This window comes from Vulpes vulpes, chromosome 11, assembly GCF_048418805.1.
Source record: "Vulpes vulpes isolate BD-2025 chromosome 11, VulVul3, whole genome shotgun sequence".
NCBI lineage: Eukaryota > Metazoa > Chordata > Mammalia > Carnivora > Canidae > Vulpes > Vulpes vulpes.
This window is the reverse complement of record NC_132790.1, coordinates 62,820,008-62,837,296: the sequence shown is the minus strand read 5'-3', so window position 1 is coordinate 62,837,296 and position 17,289 is coordinate 62,820,008. Positions and strand designations below refer to the sequence as shown.

At 41.0% G+C, this 17,289-nt stretch overlaps 1 protein-coding gene across 4 annotated transcripts in view; it reads left to right on the top strand.

Moving 5' to 3' along the window:
* Positions 1-17,289, top strand: part of POMGNT2 (protein O-linked mannose N-acetylglucosaminyltransferase 2 (beta 1,4-)) — a 142,922-nt gene that overhangs the window by 96,540 nt on the left and 29,093 nt on the right. The gene's annotated exons all lie outside the window — the stretch shown is intronic.

Sequence of the window (17,289 nt, the reverse complement as noted above, 5' to 3'; positions counted from 1 at the left end):
TCTCTGCATCATCCATCCGTCCCTTGTGGTACCAGCTGAAAGTTACCCCAGAGAAACCAGAGTGGAAACCCAGCAGAGGCCATCCAACCCCCTTTCAACTACCTACACTACTGGTCTCCCCCAGCAGCACATTAGAAGCACCTGGGAACTTTGGCAGGGAAAACAGCTGAATCGATGTTTGGGGGTAGGGCCCAGACATGGGTATTTTAAAATGTCCAACTCCAGAGATTGAGAACCACTGTGCTGGACCACTGGGCTGCTTAAAAAAACCAGATTGCTGTTTACGACAGCTATAGTAACTCTGGGGTGGCCCCCAAGTTCTCAAGTGGTGCTGATGCTGTTGGTCAGGGACAATTCACTGAGAACTACTGCTTCAGAAAGATACTTCCAACATCTGGCACTTGTTCCCCTGGCTTTGCCTTGTTCCTCATGTTCTACTGTTTCTTGTGGAATAAGCTCCTGATCACTGGCTTATCCCTGGATCCGATAGTCACCTGACCTCTCCAGTTTCCCCCTTACTGCACCCTCCTGGATGTAGTTTTATAGTCCCCCTCCTTCACCCCCTTCCTCGAGTCTTAATCTCACCTCACCCCCACCCACCCACTCTACCCCCAGCCTCCAGGATTCTAATCTGTCATCAGCCCCCATGACCAGAGTTTCCACTGGAGTTGTATGGCTTTCTGCAAAGGGAAGAAGGTTACATCTAGGGTGGCCTTTAATTGGATGTTCCCATCAGGGGTCCTTATCTTGTCACAGTGTTACAACACCTCAGATCTTTCTGATTATACTATTCCCACAAGATGAAAGCATTTGAAAAATGTGCAAACCATTTCTGGAGTCTTAAAATGTGTCATTTTCCAGTTTTATGAACCAAATCCAGTTCCATCTATCTTGAACCTCAATTTTCTGACCCATAAAATAAGAGGATTAGACTAAATCAATTGCTAAAGTTTCTTGAGCCTCTATAAAATAAATAATTTCTCTATGATCTGAGAGAGTGAACAATTAGCTCCCATTACTGGCATAATTAGATTTACCCCAAAGGATTCCAATACCTTAAGTAAAACATGTACCCATGGAAACAAAATCATAGGCTTGTTAAAAATAGAACATTTTAATTTAAAAATGTTTGTATTCATCTTTAAGACACTTAAAATGATTTGGCTAAGGCAAATGAGTCAGCAACTACCGTGATTCCTGTGAGAACTGGTGTCATTTCCCAAAGACTCTTCTTACCAAGACACACTCATGACCTACTGGCAAGTGAAAAAGGCAGGTTACAAAACAGTGTGTACAGTATGACTTCATTTTGCATATTGATGTACTCACACAGAGAAAACAGTTTGGAAAGTGATACAGCAAAAGACTAACTCTGGTGCTCTCTGGCTAGTGAAATTAAGCATAATTAAAATTATATCGTCTCAGCTTATTTTTTTAAATTTAATTTTATTATTATTATTTTTAATGATAGTCACACAGAGAGAGAGAGAGAGAGGCAGAGACACAGGCAGAGGGAGAAGCAGGCTCCATGCACTGGGAGCCTGACATGGGATTCGATCCCAGGTCTCCAGGATCGCATCCTGGGCCAAAGGCAGGCACCAAACCGCTGCGCCACCCAGGGATCCCTTGTATTGTCTCAGCTTAGAGTGGTTTTTAGTTTTGCTTGCAATGAACACATTATTGCTTCAATAAAGGAAATACAAACACTTTTCAAAAAAAACCTATTTCCAAACTTGCACATCTAGAGTAGTATAAGCCTTGTGGAAATGAGACTGTGTCACAGATGCCAGTTTACAGCAGAGACCTGTGTCCCAAACTATTCTTGCCTGTCCAACCCTCCACCAAATGCATCTAAAGTCATCAATTTGAAATATTTCTTTTTAAAAATCTAGGCCTTTCATGCTATAAATTTCTTCCTAAGAATTAGGATGTTAGTGGCATCTCACAAATTTAGTATGTTGGGTTTTTGTTTTCATTCTGTTAATATTTTCTGACTTCCTTTTTGATTCACGAGTTATTTAGAAGTATCTTATTTAGTTTCAAAAATTTGGGGGACTTTCTAGGTATGTTTCCATCATTGACTTCTGATTTAATTGCACTGTAGTCAAAGAACTTACTTTTAACTTCAATCTTTTTAAATTTATTGAATCTTATTTTATATACCAGAATATTATTTGTTTTGGTAAATGTTCCATGCTCACTTGAAAGAAATTAATCTACTATCGTTGGGCCGGGTATTTGATAAATATGTTAGGTCAGGTTGGTAGGTTATTCAAGTCATCTGTATCTTTACTGATTTTCTGTCCATTTGTCTTATTAATCAGACAGAGTTTGTGATCTCCCAGCCCTCTGTAAGCCTGGGCACTCTCCCCTCTAATCCTTTCACATGGTTCTTTCTTTGGCCTCTGAGTTTCCTCATATACTGATTAATACTCAACTGAGGGCAACCCAGATGCTCGGGGGTTTAGCGCCACCTTTGGCCCAGGGTGTGATCCTGGAGACCTGGGATCGAGTCCCACATCGGGTTCCCTGCATGGAGCCTGATTCTCCCTCTGCCTGTGTCTCTGCCTCTTTCTCTGTGTGTGACTCTCATGAGTAAATAAATAAAATCTTTAAAAAAAAAACTCAACTGGAAATTCCAGGGGGACACTATGCAGTGCTCTAGAACTCTCCCCAACCCTCTGTTTGAGATCCCTCTTTTCTAGTATTCTGTCCTTTGAACTCTCGCTGCTCTGGCTTCCCAAGACTTCCAGCCTTGTCTTCTTAACTCAACTATCTGCCTGGTTTCCTTCTCCTTGCACTGCAGCCTATAAACTATCTATGCAGTAAGCTAGGGTAACTGTAAACTCTGTAGCATTTGTTTACTCTCTCTCAGGGATCACTGTGCTTTACTGACTGATGGCCAATGTCTTAAAAACCTTGATTTCATGTGCTTTGTCATATCACAGGCTGGAGAATAATTCAGGTCCCTGTTCCTCTATTTTGGCTGAAGCAGAAATGCCATCATCAACTCTTCCTCCACTCTTTCCTGTCTGAACCATTCTCTGCCCAACAGCTATCTTTTCTTCTTAAAAAAAAAATCTATCTTTTAAAATTTTTAATTATATCACTTCCTAGCTTAACATTCAATGGCTTCTATTGCTATTAGAAACTAAGACCCAAGCACAGCTTACATAGCACTGCACACTCTACTTCATGCTTATCTCTTTAGCCTTATTTAGCCCCAAATCTCCCTTTTGCTCTCTGATCTCCAATTCCATGACTATGGTCCCTGGTACCCCAGGGCCTTTGCACATACTATTTGGTCTGCCTGAAATGCTCTTCCCATACCCCTACTATCCCTAACATCCACATCTTCCTCAAAGAAGCCCTCCATAATTCCTTAAACTAGAGTATGTTTTCCTATCATCATCTCTCAGAGCTCTTAGTTATTTTCACCTCACCTATTCACTGATTTTATTATATACTGGCATACTTATTTAATTAACATTGGATTTCTCTGTTAGATTTTAGGCTCCAGGGGATCACAGATAGTAAATCTGTGTTGCTCTCCATTGCAGCTATAATATCTGGCACAGGGCTTCATACAGTGTGATGACTGTGGATAAAGTAGGGAAAGTACAGCAGATGCTGTGGTGCTGACCCACATCCCCCCTAGCCTTTCCTAATTCCTTTGTACAATGAAGGCTTCCTAAGGAACATACCTGGGATTCTCCTCTGAGGGCTTTCTCCACAGGTGAAGAAGGTGAAGATGAGACTCTTAGAAATAGCTCCTGCTGGGGCACCTGGGTGGCTCAGTCAGTTAATCGTCCAACTCCTGATTTTGGCTCAGGTTGTGTCTGCAGGGTTGTGGGATCAAACCCAGCATCAGCCTCTGTGCTCAGCACCGAGTCTGCTTATCCCTCTCTTTCTGCTCCTCCTCTGGCTCTCTCTCTCTCTAATAAACAAATAAAAATCATAAAAAAAATAGCTCCTGCCAAAGTGGATGAGTTGAAGGAGAAAAATCCTCCATTCCTCTCCAATTTGGGGAACATAACTTAGAGGAGTGTTCTATGCAGTCCCCAGAGTTCCCCATTGGGACTGAACCACCATTTCCGAATTTATCCTACATTGGCTTCTGCCCCTTACCATGTCTTACTTCTCCGTTTCCTGGCAGTAGCTTCCTAGAACCACCTCTGAAATAAACTGCTTGCCCTCAAATTCTTATTTTGGGGAAACCCAATTTAAGAGAGTGATACAATAAGTGGAAGTCATAAACAGGTCCTTGTAGGTGTGGATTAACTGAACAGTGTTTATGCAGCATCTAGAGTGTTAATTAATCAGGCTTTGAAGACCTGGAATTGGGGGAGGAATATGGAGGAAGCTCTATGTACAAAACTTCAAAGGGCAGGTGCGGAAAATCAGTAGCCTGTATTGGACTCCCTTCCCTGCCCTGGGGAAGGAATAACTTTTCTGTTCTAACAAGCTATTTTTGGTTTAAGAATTTCCTCCCTAGAAAGGAGAGAAAATGAGAAATATCGGTGAGGGTGACAGAACATGAGAGACACTTAACTCTGGGAAATGAACAAGGGGTAGTGGAAGGGGAGGTGGACAGGGGGTTGGGGTGACTGGGTGATGGGCACTGAGGGCAGCATTTAACGGGATGAGCACTGGGTGATATGCTATATGTTGGCAAATTGGACTCCAATAAAAAAAATAACTAAAAAAAAAAAAAAAGAATTTCCTCCCTCATCTTCAGGAATAATCTTCCTCTTCTGAACTGGTGAATCTTAACGTACCAGTGAGATTATTTGCTCTTTAGGTTACACACCCAAGTCAGCCTTATTACTATTTTTGCTCTTACAAAATGTCTCTTTCACAAGTCAGGATCAAAGAACAAAATATGGGATACAGCAAGTTCAAGAACATGGCCTCCTCCTACACTCCTCAAAGTCAGGCCAAGGACTGGCAATTTTTCCTATAAATCAGGGAAGGAATGATGACAGTCTGATGAGAGTAGGACAAACAAGGGATGTCTTTTTCCTCTAGAATCATCTAAAATGTCTGTCAGATGATTGCCTCCATCCAGCTTGGCTGTGAATCAGCTAGATTCAATCAGACAAGAAGAGTTTTCCCAAAATAAAGGAAGCAAAGCCAGTAAGCCTTTAGTCTGGTCTTTGATGATGTAATTTGGCCCAAATGCCTTCTCTGAGGTTATGTAGCCTGAAAATACACATTGAAGATCCCCCAAAATACTGATAAGTATCCAAAATAATATACTGCACAGTGTTTGCTGAATGAAGGAAGCCGTTGAAGAACAGTGTTTCTTTCCCATGTGAAGCAGAAGCTCAGGGCTTCCTCTCGACTTCAGTGGGAGATTTCTAACAGTGGGCACTGCTGTTCCATATAGCATCTGGGGGGAAGTCAACTGGCCTGCAACGAGGCCTCCACAAACTAGTGCGCTGATCAGCCTACGTTCTGTTGCTAGACTTAGTATGTGGCACAAGCAGATTGTTTAGGCTGTTTGTAAAAAGCCTCATTGGGCAACTAGATAACTAAGCCTCCATTATTATCTTCCAAGCTCATCCAGGGCATCGTGCAAAGCAGAGACATCATTCATCCTGCTCTGAGAGGTTTCACCTGGATGTAATGCCTTCTCCAGTCATGCTGCCTCTGAATAAGAGACTAAAAACTGGTGAAGGCTGATGGAAATAGAGAGCAAAAACCAAGTCAGGGACGACAGACAACTCTGGAGTCTTGTGAAGGGCTTGTTTGTTCAGAGGTTTCAACAGAGTTGATGCTAAGTGAAGTTTGTTGTTATAACAGAATGAAAAGACACTCTGGGAGAAGTGGAATGGACTACAGGGAGAAAAAATTTTAAAGATGACCACTTTCATTCATGGATCTTCCCCCCATCCCAACCTTTTTGCCTGCTCGCCTTAAGCACCTTGAGTTGCAACTCCTCCCCAACGTTGAGGGGCCAACTGGAAAGGTGCCTCCATACTGGTTAATAGTTGACATGTATTGAACACTTACTACATGACAGATATTGTGCAAATTGCTTCACGGCTTTATTCTATTCATTTTCACATTGCCATGTAATAAAACAGAGAAAAGGCTCTTAAAAATCTGGCAGTAGAATTCCTTTTATGAAAGGGACTATCTTTTGAAAAGCAACTACATGAGGCACCTGGTGAGGGTAGCAGACCACAAACCAAAGACCACACTTACCAACATCTCATTCAGCATCATCTCAACCTCCTTCTCCTATGCTGTCCACACTGGCAATGGAGAATTACACACTCCATCTCCCACATTCTTTGGAGCTACGGATCCATGTGGGACACAGGCTCCATCAAGCAAATACACACTATAAAACTTGGAATAAGAAAGGGAAGTCCTTGGGGTAGTACTCCTGCATGGGGGAATGGTGGCAGAGGAGCCTGGTTCTCTATGGTAGGCAGGGGAAGTGGTAGTTTCTGCCTCAAGGCAGGGCAGCATGATCCCAGAGGTGGAGAGGCAGCAATTCCCCTGGCAGCTCAGTTCTCAGACACTGTTGCTGTGGGCATTGCTCCTAGAAGCCCAGTTCAGAATCTGCCCCTCCATCATCCCAGTGAAATGTGTGAGTCACCTAATATCCTTTAACAAATCCCATTCTGCCTAAGCCAACCAGAGTGGATTTCATAGTCTGCAACTATGAACCTTTTTTCTTTAAAGTTTTTATTCTAATCTCAGTTAGTTAATATACAGCGTGGTTCAGGTTACAATCAAGTGATTCAACACTTCGGTACATCGCCCAGTGCTCATCACAGGTGCACTTCTTCATCCCCATCACCTGTTTCACCTTCCCACTCTGTGCACCCCCCCCCCATAATTATCAGTTTGTTCTCTATAATTAAGAGTCTGTTACTAAAATCCCTTCTGATACAGGACAGAAGTTGAGGCCTCCAGGCCCTGGGTGCTAACTAGTGCTGAGATTTCAGAGAGAAACAGTGGCTCCCCTGAATAAAACAAAGAGAAGATATTACTGCATAGGAGAAGTCTAAGGCAATGGGAGAGGAAGAGAGGAAAAGGGGGAGGGGAAGGTGGGAAGGGGAAGAGAAGTGGGCTGGCTGACTGCACACTGGGCAAGGGAAGAAAAGCCAAGAGAGGCTTCCTGGTGGTTACAGATGAAGAGCGTCTACTTTGGATATTGTTTGCCATGCGGTGTATCGTACAACCTTTTTTTTTTTTTTAAGATTTATTTATTCAAGGGAGAAAGAGAGAGCATGAGCAAATGTGGGGAGGGGCAGAGAGAGAAGGAGAGAGCATGGGGCTCTATCTCAGGACCCTAAGATCATGACCTGAGCCAAACTCTAAAGTCAGACATTCAACTAACTATGCCACCCAGGTACCCTGGCATGTCCTAACTTAGGCTTCTTCTTTAATAAAGTCTGTTCCTCTGTTATGCTTACAAATGCTTTATGTGAGGTTTTATGAGGAAAACTAGTGAAGGGGCCAAGTTCCTAGTTTGGACTGATTCATGAGGATGCAAGTCCCTCAGTCACATAACAAGTCAGCGTTCGTGGTCCAATCTGACCTCAAAGCCTAAACTCCAAATATTGCCTTCCAACAACTCTATTCATAATGAGCTGTCCACCAAGCCAAGTTAAAGTACCAAGAAAGAGCACATGGTAAACACAAACCAGCAAGTAATGCATGAAAAGAGGGAAAGCCCCTGTGCTGTGCAGTCCCAAGAGAAGGCTCCCTTAACCTCCTCGTGGGCATTGCAGAGTTGAAGATTTTCTCTGAGCTAGTTTCCCCTGGCCTTTGTGCACACTCCGATGTGACTCTCTGCTCTCCCATCTCCTTTCTTCTTGTTCTTCAGGTGTGGGGTCCCTCTTTTACAATCTATCAGCAACATTGTAGGAGAACAACGACTATGTTGCTCCAGTCACATCCTTAGCTGGTGTTCTTTACTCCCTAGAGCCCTCTGAAGGCAGCTTCTTAATCTTTTGTGAACTTGAAGGATGGGAAAAGGGAGACAGTACTTTTCTGTCCCTTTCCAATACCTTACCTTTATAGATTGACTCATTTCTAACCATGATGGAAGTTTTACCCTAACTGGATCAAGCAAAAAGAAAAAAAAAAAAAAAAGGAGAGGAGGAATTGATTAGTTGTTTCTGAAAAGCTCAGGACTTTTAGCTTCAAGTCTGGCTGGATCCAGGGGCTTGAGTGGTCCTTCACTCTCTTACTTTCTTTCTATTCTTTTATTCTCCAGTAGGGTCTCACCAAGGTACCTCTTGGCATTTCCAAGCTTACACCTTAATGACCCCAGAGGGAAGAGGCCATTTCTCTTTCCCAGGAGATACAATACCAGTCCTAGAAATGAGGCTTAATGCCCACTTCTGAACTGAATACCATGGTCAAAGAGTAGATTACTATGATTGGTTCATATCCCACCCTTGGCACTGAGGACAAGGCTAGCCTACTGGAACCACTGAACTGAGGTACCAGAAGGATATTTTTCCATAAGAACTCCAAGGAGAAGATTTACAGAAAGAGTAGATGCTGGGTGGGCAAATACAAGAAATGCTCACGGTTCTCCCTTTACAGCCTTCTCCACATCCAGTCTTCTCTTCTTCATCACATTTTCTCTTCAAAGCCTTGCTTCTGTGTTCTGTTGCAGTCTTTCTAAATGCTCACAGCCTTTCTCAGCAGAATTTTCCAGGCCATGGCTCCTCTGGGGACAAGCCAGGGTTTGCTGGACAGACCTACCCAGTCCTGCCTCATTTTTTATTCCCAGTGTTCAGCACAGTGCCTGGCACAGATACAGCATTTGGACAGTGCCTGTGGTAGGCAAGTGGAGAGGGCAGCAAGCTCTTTTGCATAGACGGAGTGGACCCAGAACAACCTCACAGTGTTATCCCGAGACTGCCAGGGGAAAGCCCCCAGATTCATCTGACAGAACCATCTGTGTTGGAATTTCATTTGGCTCTGCTTCTTTCAAGTTGCTGAAATTCCTCACCATAACACATGCCAAAAGATTTCCAAACCATCCCTGCTTCCTCATAAAATGTATCTCTCAGCTGAAAAAGACTCCAGAGTGGAGTGTTTGAGTCAGGTAGAAGGAAAAGGTGAAAAGAAGTCCCAGGTGATGATACTCTGCCCCTACCTGCTGAGGCCTTTGAGGTTTCCATGGGGAGAGAGGAGGGTGGGGGAGGCACCAGTTATTTTCAGCATATGTGTTCCCTACCATTATGCGTAACATAGTATGAATTAATAATACTTCACAGGAAGACTCTCAATGAAAATGCCCATCTCACAGTGGCTATTTGAACAGTCAGGGCTATAAAAATGACAATTCCTGTCTTCCTGTCCTTCTTCCCACTGTATCTATAACACTTTGATCCCCTCTCCAAATGCCTCATTAATTTGGAGAAAATACAAAGCTGTAGTCAGATGATAACTCAAGACTTATTCCTCCTTATAGATGGAGCTATTCCCATACACATCTCCAACAATTCTTTCCAAGGGTCTTTTCAGGTTTTCACTTAGAAGGAACCTTTGGTGAATGGAGCCACCAGGGAAGCCCTTTGCTCTGAGCTATTAGTGCTGTGTCTTTACAATCAGGCAGGGGCCCTTCAAGACTCAGCTCAAGTTTCTGGAGGACTCAGCAGCCCCCTTCATGAAATGCCAATTTAGTGCCACTGGCTGCACCTCTGAGTATGGAGCATGACACTAAGGGATGACTGCTCTCAGTAGAGTAACCATGATGAGCTCAAAATGTCTGAGAATCTATCATAAAGCAAGCAGTCTCCAGCAAGCAGACCCAGAAGACTTCCATCACCACTGCTTCTACACCTCTCAATCTCCACTTCCTCCACTGAAGATGAAGAGTTGACTCAATTGTCTTCAAGAGTCTTAAGTGTTAACAGCTTCCCCTGCTTCTTCTACCCAGAAGAGTACAAAAGTAAGACAGCTATTTACAGACCTAAGTAACCCTCTTTAGTCTCAGAGATGATTTGCCTATCCTCTCACTCCCTGTTAAGTGGCTATTTTGGGGTGCTGCAGGGAAACATCTGTGCTCCTCTCCCTACTTTTGTTCTTTGGCTTTAGAGACCCCACCCTCACTTCTGCTTCCTGTTGCTACCCACCTCCTCCTTGGGAATGTGGTGGGCCAGAGCTTGACATTTACTGAGACACTGCACTTAGTGAAATGCATTTCCATGAGTCCTTTCCTGCTGCAAGTAACACCTTGTTAAGGGGTAAGCATATGCACACATATGAGAACACATCTCCAGGATAAATTCCTAGCTGGGGCAATTTCTGAGTCAAGAGGTAAACAGCATATAAATTTTTAAATTTTGATAGCTGTTTCGGCGTTGTCCTCCAAAAAAGCTGAACTTCATAGCAGAAGGTGCTAGTAATCTACCCAATATTCATTATTCCCTTACTCTCTTAATAATAAAAAAAAGGCTTCACTTCTACAACTCTCTTGAAGATAGAGGTGGCCAATAAGATGTAAGCAGAAGTTAAGACTTCTAGGAAATTTCCTTTTGTTTCCAAGCCCTTCCTCCACTTCTTACATGGGTATCTATTGTATGGCAAGAGCTATAGCAGCCTTCTTGTGACCTGGATGATGAAAGCCATGCACTAAGGATAGAGGAGCAGAAAGACCAGCTAAGTCTGGGTCCTTGATAGCCCACATAGAGATTTCAAACAGCTCTGGGCTATTTCTCAGATGTGAACAAAGTCTTAATTGATTTAAGCTACCTTAAGTAGTCAGTCCTCTGGTGCAAACAGCCCAAAACAGTCCTTGATTCGCATTGATTCACATTCTCACTTACAGTGTATGATAGCACCTTTCCCTTCATATTCTTATTAACATTAGGTATTACGATGTATCTGATGTTTTTCAGCATTTATTTTTTTATTGAGGTATAATTGATATAAAGCATTCATGTGTACATGATTCAACATTTATATATATTGTGAAATGATCACCACAGTAAGTCTAGTTATTATCCATCACTATGCATAGCTACAGGATTTTTTTCTTGTGATGAGAACTTTTAAAGTCTGTTCTCTCAACAACTTTCAGTATGTAATATGGTATTACTAACTATAGTCACCATGCTGTACATTACATCCCTGTATTTTATAACTGGAATTTTGTGCCTTTTGACTCCCTTCACCCTTTGCCCATTCCCTACTTCCAGTCTCTGGCAACCACCAATCTGTCCGCTGTATCTGTGATTCTTTTCTTTTTTTAGATTCTACATATATGTGAGATCACACAGTATTTGTCTTTTTCTGTTTGATTATTTCACTTGGCCGATGTACTCTATTTTTGACCATTTAAGTGTCCAGTGAAATTATTCTCCAAGAAATTCAAGATGTGAGGCTGGAGAAAGTGAAGTAAATTACTGAGTTGGAGATTTCAGAAGCGGCTGTATTCAGGGGGTGGCTGCCATCTCTCTGAGCAAGAGAACCACCAGAGACAAGCAAGTGACCCAGGACAATCCTGTAGAGTGAGGGGAGGCCAGTTCATGGCGTTCTCAGTCATGTAATTTCCCAGGTATGTGTACTAAATGTACCATTTTTTCAATGTACTCTTAAGTACAGTACACTGTAAGTGGCATTTGCCACTCAAGGATGTATCTTACTTTTCTGTCAAATTTAGAATAAAGTCTTACGCAAACCTGCATAGGCTGGACAAGTCAAGTAACAGTCACTGGCAGGAGCAAAAGGTAAAGGGCAGTGTTGGTGATGAGAAAATAAGGAATGATACGATTCTGAATTATGCAAATTTTACATTCTTCCCCCAAAACTTAAAGTTCCTAAAGGCAATGCAATCACTTAAGCTTCAATTTCAGGAAATAAATGTCTTAAATATCCTTTTCCCTAGGTAGCATTTAATTATCAATAGGAGCCAATGCACAGTGGGGGAGCCTTAAGAAAGCCCTGATTACACCTCCTGCTCAAGCTAGCTGTAAATGCTCATTGTGGGAGGCAAAATGGAGTATCTCCATGGCAAACAGACTCAGTAAACTCAAATGCTAGCAAAACTGCCTATGGTGCCAACACTGAGATGGGCAAATATAACCCTGAATTTAAAACATAAAATAAAAAAGTCTTACAGAAATGAAATTTTCTTAAAAATAATTATTAAATTTTAGGAAGCATTTTTAAAGCCCTTCGAAACCTCATTCTGTGGCCATATCTGGAGAAAGCAGCCCTGGATTAATGGCTGGCTAGAAGGGCTCTCCTTGTCTGCCTCTTCTCTCAATTCAGCTCTTCTGGGCCTTCCCTCATTTTTTGGTCTGGGCACAGATGCCACTGAGATGCTCTGGCTTCCGGTTTCTTCATTTGCTTTGAGTCTGAGGATTCCTTTTAAAGATGCTAATAAATGCATAGGTTTCAAGTTACAATAGGTTTCTGGAGGGCCACAGTGAATGAGGACAGTGAAAGCAAGGTTAGAAGATGGGGGTAAGGCGGGATAAACACTGCAGGAATTTACACAACTTCTGGAGGAAAGACAGGGCCTAGAAGGGATGAAAGTGGAGTGGGAGAGAAAAGAGAGGCTGGTAGGGAGCCACCTCAGGCTACGTTCCATCTCCCTCCTCCATTTGCTAGCTACATGGCATTGGGCAAGATATTTAGTGACTATTAGCCCTCAATTTTCTCATCTATAAACTAGGGACAAATATAATCTGCTATATAAAGGTGGTAGTGAGGATTAAATGGAATCATTTCCATCTAAAGTCAAGTACATAATAGGTACTGAATAGATGGTATATCTAATTATTGTGGTAGCCAGCCTCCAAGAAGGTCCTTAAAGAGCCATGTCTCTTGGTATTCACACCCTTTCATGGTCCTCTCCCACACTAATTGCGAATTGTGACTTTGTGTGATTTCTGAAGCTAGGTCACAAAAGGTGTTCTTCTACCTTGGTCTTTCAGATCACTAGTTCAGGGGGGCAAGGGAGCAAACCACTTTGCCATGAGGACACTCAAGAGCTGCACAGAGAAGCCCACATGGAGAAAGACTAACTTTCCAGCCAAGTGAGCTAACCCCCTTGGAAGCAGATCCTCCTGTCTCAGTCAGCTTTCAGCAACTTTATGAGACCCTGAGGCAGAACCAATCAGCTAAGTCACTTCCAATTCTAAACCTCAAGAAACTGTGAGATCCAATAAATGATTACTGTTGTTTTAAACCACTCAATTTGGGGGTGACTTGTTATGCAGCAGTAGATAACTATTACAAGAAGTTATTAATTATGTAATGCTACGATATAACCACATTCTAAAACTTAGTGGTTTGAAAATAACAAAAATCACTTATTACTTATTGTGGTTTCTGTAGGTCAAAAATTTAAAGACACATCAGGAACAACTTATTTCTGCTCTATGATATCTAGGGCATCAATTGAGGTGTGGCTTAAAGGCTGGAGGCTGGAATCACCTTGAGATCATTCATTTACATCTGGCAACTGCTACTGGTTGTCAGCTGAAGGCCTAGATGGGGCTGTTGGCTGGTACACCCACTGTTATGGAATGAACTATGTTCTCCCCAAATTCATATTTTGAAGTCTTAACCTCCAGTACCTCAGAATGTGACTATATTAGAAGACAGGGCCTTTAAGAGGTAATTAACTTAAAGTGAGGTCATTAGGGTGGGTCCTAATGCAATCTAACCTGTCTTATAGCAGAAATACCAGTAATACACATGCACAGAGAAAAGGCCATGTGAGGACACAGTGAGAAGGCAGTCATGTGCAAGCAAAGAAGAGAGGCCTCAGAGAGATTCTGGACTTCCAGGCTCTATAATTGTAAGGATCTGGATGCAGCTGCGGAAGCCACGCAAAGTGAGAACCTGTTGCTGAGAAGCAGGTGTGAGGCGTTCCACAAAATAATCTGGAGATGGAGAAGATCATGGCCAGGTTTGAGGGGTTCTCTTATCAGGGGATGGAAGAGGCTCAGAAACAGAAGGAACTTGCCAAAGCCGAGGTCCCGAAGGTTCTGAAAGAAAAGGGCCAACAGACTGCAAACCTGAACACCACATCTCAAGCTGTTTGAGAAATAGAAGGAAGTGATCAAAGATTATCGCCCAAATGAAGAATTGCTAAAGGTGAGTGTTGAGAATTACATGGTAAGAATTGAAAAAGAAGGCCTCAGGTACCAAACATTGAAGGCTCATGCAGGAGAGAAACTCAAAATTGAACTCCAATAAAAAATAATAAATAAATAAATAAATAAATAAATAAATAAATAAATAATAATAAAAAAAGGAAAATGGACACACACACACATACACACACACAAAGAAACTCAAGCTGACAAATGAAATTGCCCAGCGCTGGAGCAGAGCCCCAGCAGACGCCTTGACCTTACAGAGGAGCCTCTGAAAGGAACAGTGTGCATCTACTCGCTGGAGAAACTGTTGAGCAAAGGACTAAGAGAAATGATGAAGTGACCTGAATCTGTGACAACCTCATTTTCAAGATAGAGAAGATGTGACTCTCAGGGCCCTGCCAAAGCCCATTCTGTCTCCTGTGTCTGTGGAAGCTCTCTCTTAACCTCAACCCATGTTGTTAAAAACAACCCATTGTTTTTAAACTAGATTGATTTAAAAAGAAGACTAAATAAAGTTTGCCTTAAGTTAAAAAAAAAAAAGAGGAAAACAGCAGAATAGCTGGATCCTGAGCTCACCTTGTCCCATAAACACACTCATGTAGTAGCCACATCAGTGCAACTAACCCAGAAAACAACCAGAGGAATAGACTTCCCACATTTAATCATAGAGAGGAGGTCACATCAAAAAGAGAAGGAGGGGCAAAGGTGCAATTGAAAACCAAACCCCCAGGAGACTAACCACAATGTGGAGGGACACCACAAGCACAGAGAAACAAGAGGATTAGACCCCATACTGGGCATTCCAGGCACAGAGTAGGAGTTGGAGATGCATTGGGAAATGAGTCCCCATAACCTTGGGCTTTGAAAAGCAGTGGGGCGTAACTTCAGGAGTTTTTAAAATCAAAAGGACTTAATTATGGGTACTTTAAACATCAGTGGGTTTTTAACTCTGGGAAAGCTCAGGGCCATAGGAAACAGTCTCTGCCTTTAAGGAGTCACCATAATAAAAGACCTAAATGTGAGATCTGTAACCATAAAATTCCTAAAAGAAAACAGAGGCAGTATTCTTTCAGACAACTCCTTTTGCAAGGTATTTAGGGATAGGTCTCCTCAGACAAGAGAAACAAAAGCAGAAATAAACTATTGGGACTACAACAAAATGAAAAGCTTTTTTACAGCAAAGGAGACAAAAAGTCAAACCTTTGACTAGAAGATATTTGCAAATGATATATTTGCTAAGGGATTAATATCCGAAGTATATAAAGAATTTATACAACTCAATACCAAAAAAAAAAAATCAATAAAAAAGGGAAGAGTACAAAAAAAATGAAATCTTGTCATTTGCAACAACATAGCTGGATCTAGAGATCATAATGTTAATCGAAGTAAATCAGAGAATGACAAATGCTATATGATTTCACTCATGTGGAATTTAACATAGCAAAGAATAAAGGAAAAAAAGCAGATAAGAGAGACAAACCAGGAAACAGACTCTTTAGAGAACAAACTAATGGTTACCAGAAGGCAGGTGGATGGCGGGATGGGTGAAATATGTGATGGGGATTAAAGAGTACATTTACCATGGTGAGCTCTGAGTACCTATAGAATTGACATTGTTATATTGTACACCTGAAACTAATATAATGCTGTATGTTAACTATACTGGAATTAAAATTTCTTAAAATAGCAGAGGACCTCAATAGACATTTTTCTGAAGAAGACATGCAGGTGGCCAACAGACACATGAAAAGATCTCAAAATCACTAGTCATCAGAGAAATGCAAATCAAAATCACAATGAGATATCACCTAACACCAGTCTGAATGGCTAGTATTGATAAGACAAGAAACAAAGAGTTGGTGAGGATATGGAGAAAAGGGAACACTGTGCACTCTTGACAGAAATGTAAATTGATGTAACCACTGTGGAAAATGGTATGAAGTTTCCTCAAAAAAATTAAAAATAGAAATATTATATGATTCAGTAACTCTACTACTACATAGTTACCCAAGAAAATGAAAACACGAATTCAAAAAGATATGTGTACCCCTATGTTTACTGCAGCATTACTTACAATAGCCAAGATATGGAAGCAACTCAAGCATGCATCCATGGAGGAATGAATAAAGATGTGTCTGGTTTGTATGTATATATACATATATGTTTATTTATTTACATATATTTATATATGTATATATATCTACATACATTTATACATATATATGTAGTATGCAACCTATATATCTACTTTATGTATATATATAGATATAACAATATATAATATATACATATATGTATATATGTACATATATCTACATACATTTATACATATTTAGTATTATACAACCTATATATATATATATAGGTTTTATATATATATAAAGAGAGAGAAAGAGAAAGAATTATATATATTTCCTCTATCTATCTATATAGATAGAGAGAATATTACTCAGCCATAAAAAAGAATGAGAACTTGCCATTTGTGACAACATGGATGGATCTAGAGGGTACTATGCTAGGTGAAATAAGACAGAGAAAGACAAATACCATAAGATTTCACTTACGTGTGGAATCTAAAAAACAAAACAAATGAACAAACAACAGACTCTTAAATACAGAGATCAAACTGGTGGTTGCCAGAAGGGAGGTGGGGAGGGTGTGATGGGCAAAATAGATAAAGGGGATTAAGAGGTACAAACTCTAATTATAAAGTAAGTCATGGAGATGAAAAATACAGGATAGGGAATATAGTCAAAAATATTGTAATAACATTGTACGGTGACAGATGGTGATTATACTTATTGTGAAAATAAATGTCACCCATAATATTACCACACAGGGTCTGTGCTGATATCTTTTCTATGCACAACACATTCTCTTTAAAAAAGGATTATATTGAATGTTTTTTTTTTCATTAAATGATATAGTGTGAAATATCTTTCACAGCAAGAATTAAGTATTATTTTGCAACATCCTTTTAGTGATTTTTTAAAGATGGTCCATGGCTTTATCCTGTATGGCTAATGAAGTAAGCAATTTCCCTGTTTTTGTTTGTTTCTTCTTTTGAACATTTTAATTTTGAAATAATTATAGATTCACAAGAAGTTGCAAATGTAGTACATAGAGTTTCCACGGAACCTCTTCATTCGGTTCCCCTGATGGTATACATCTTACATAATTATAGTACAATATC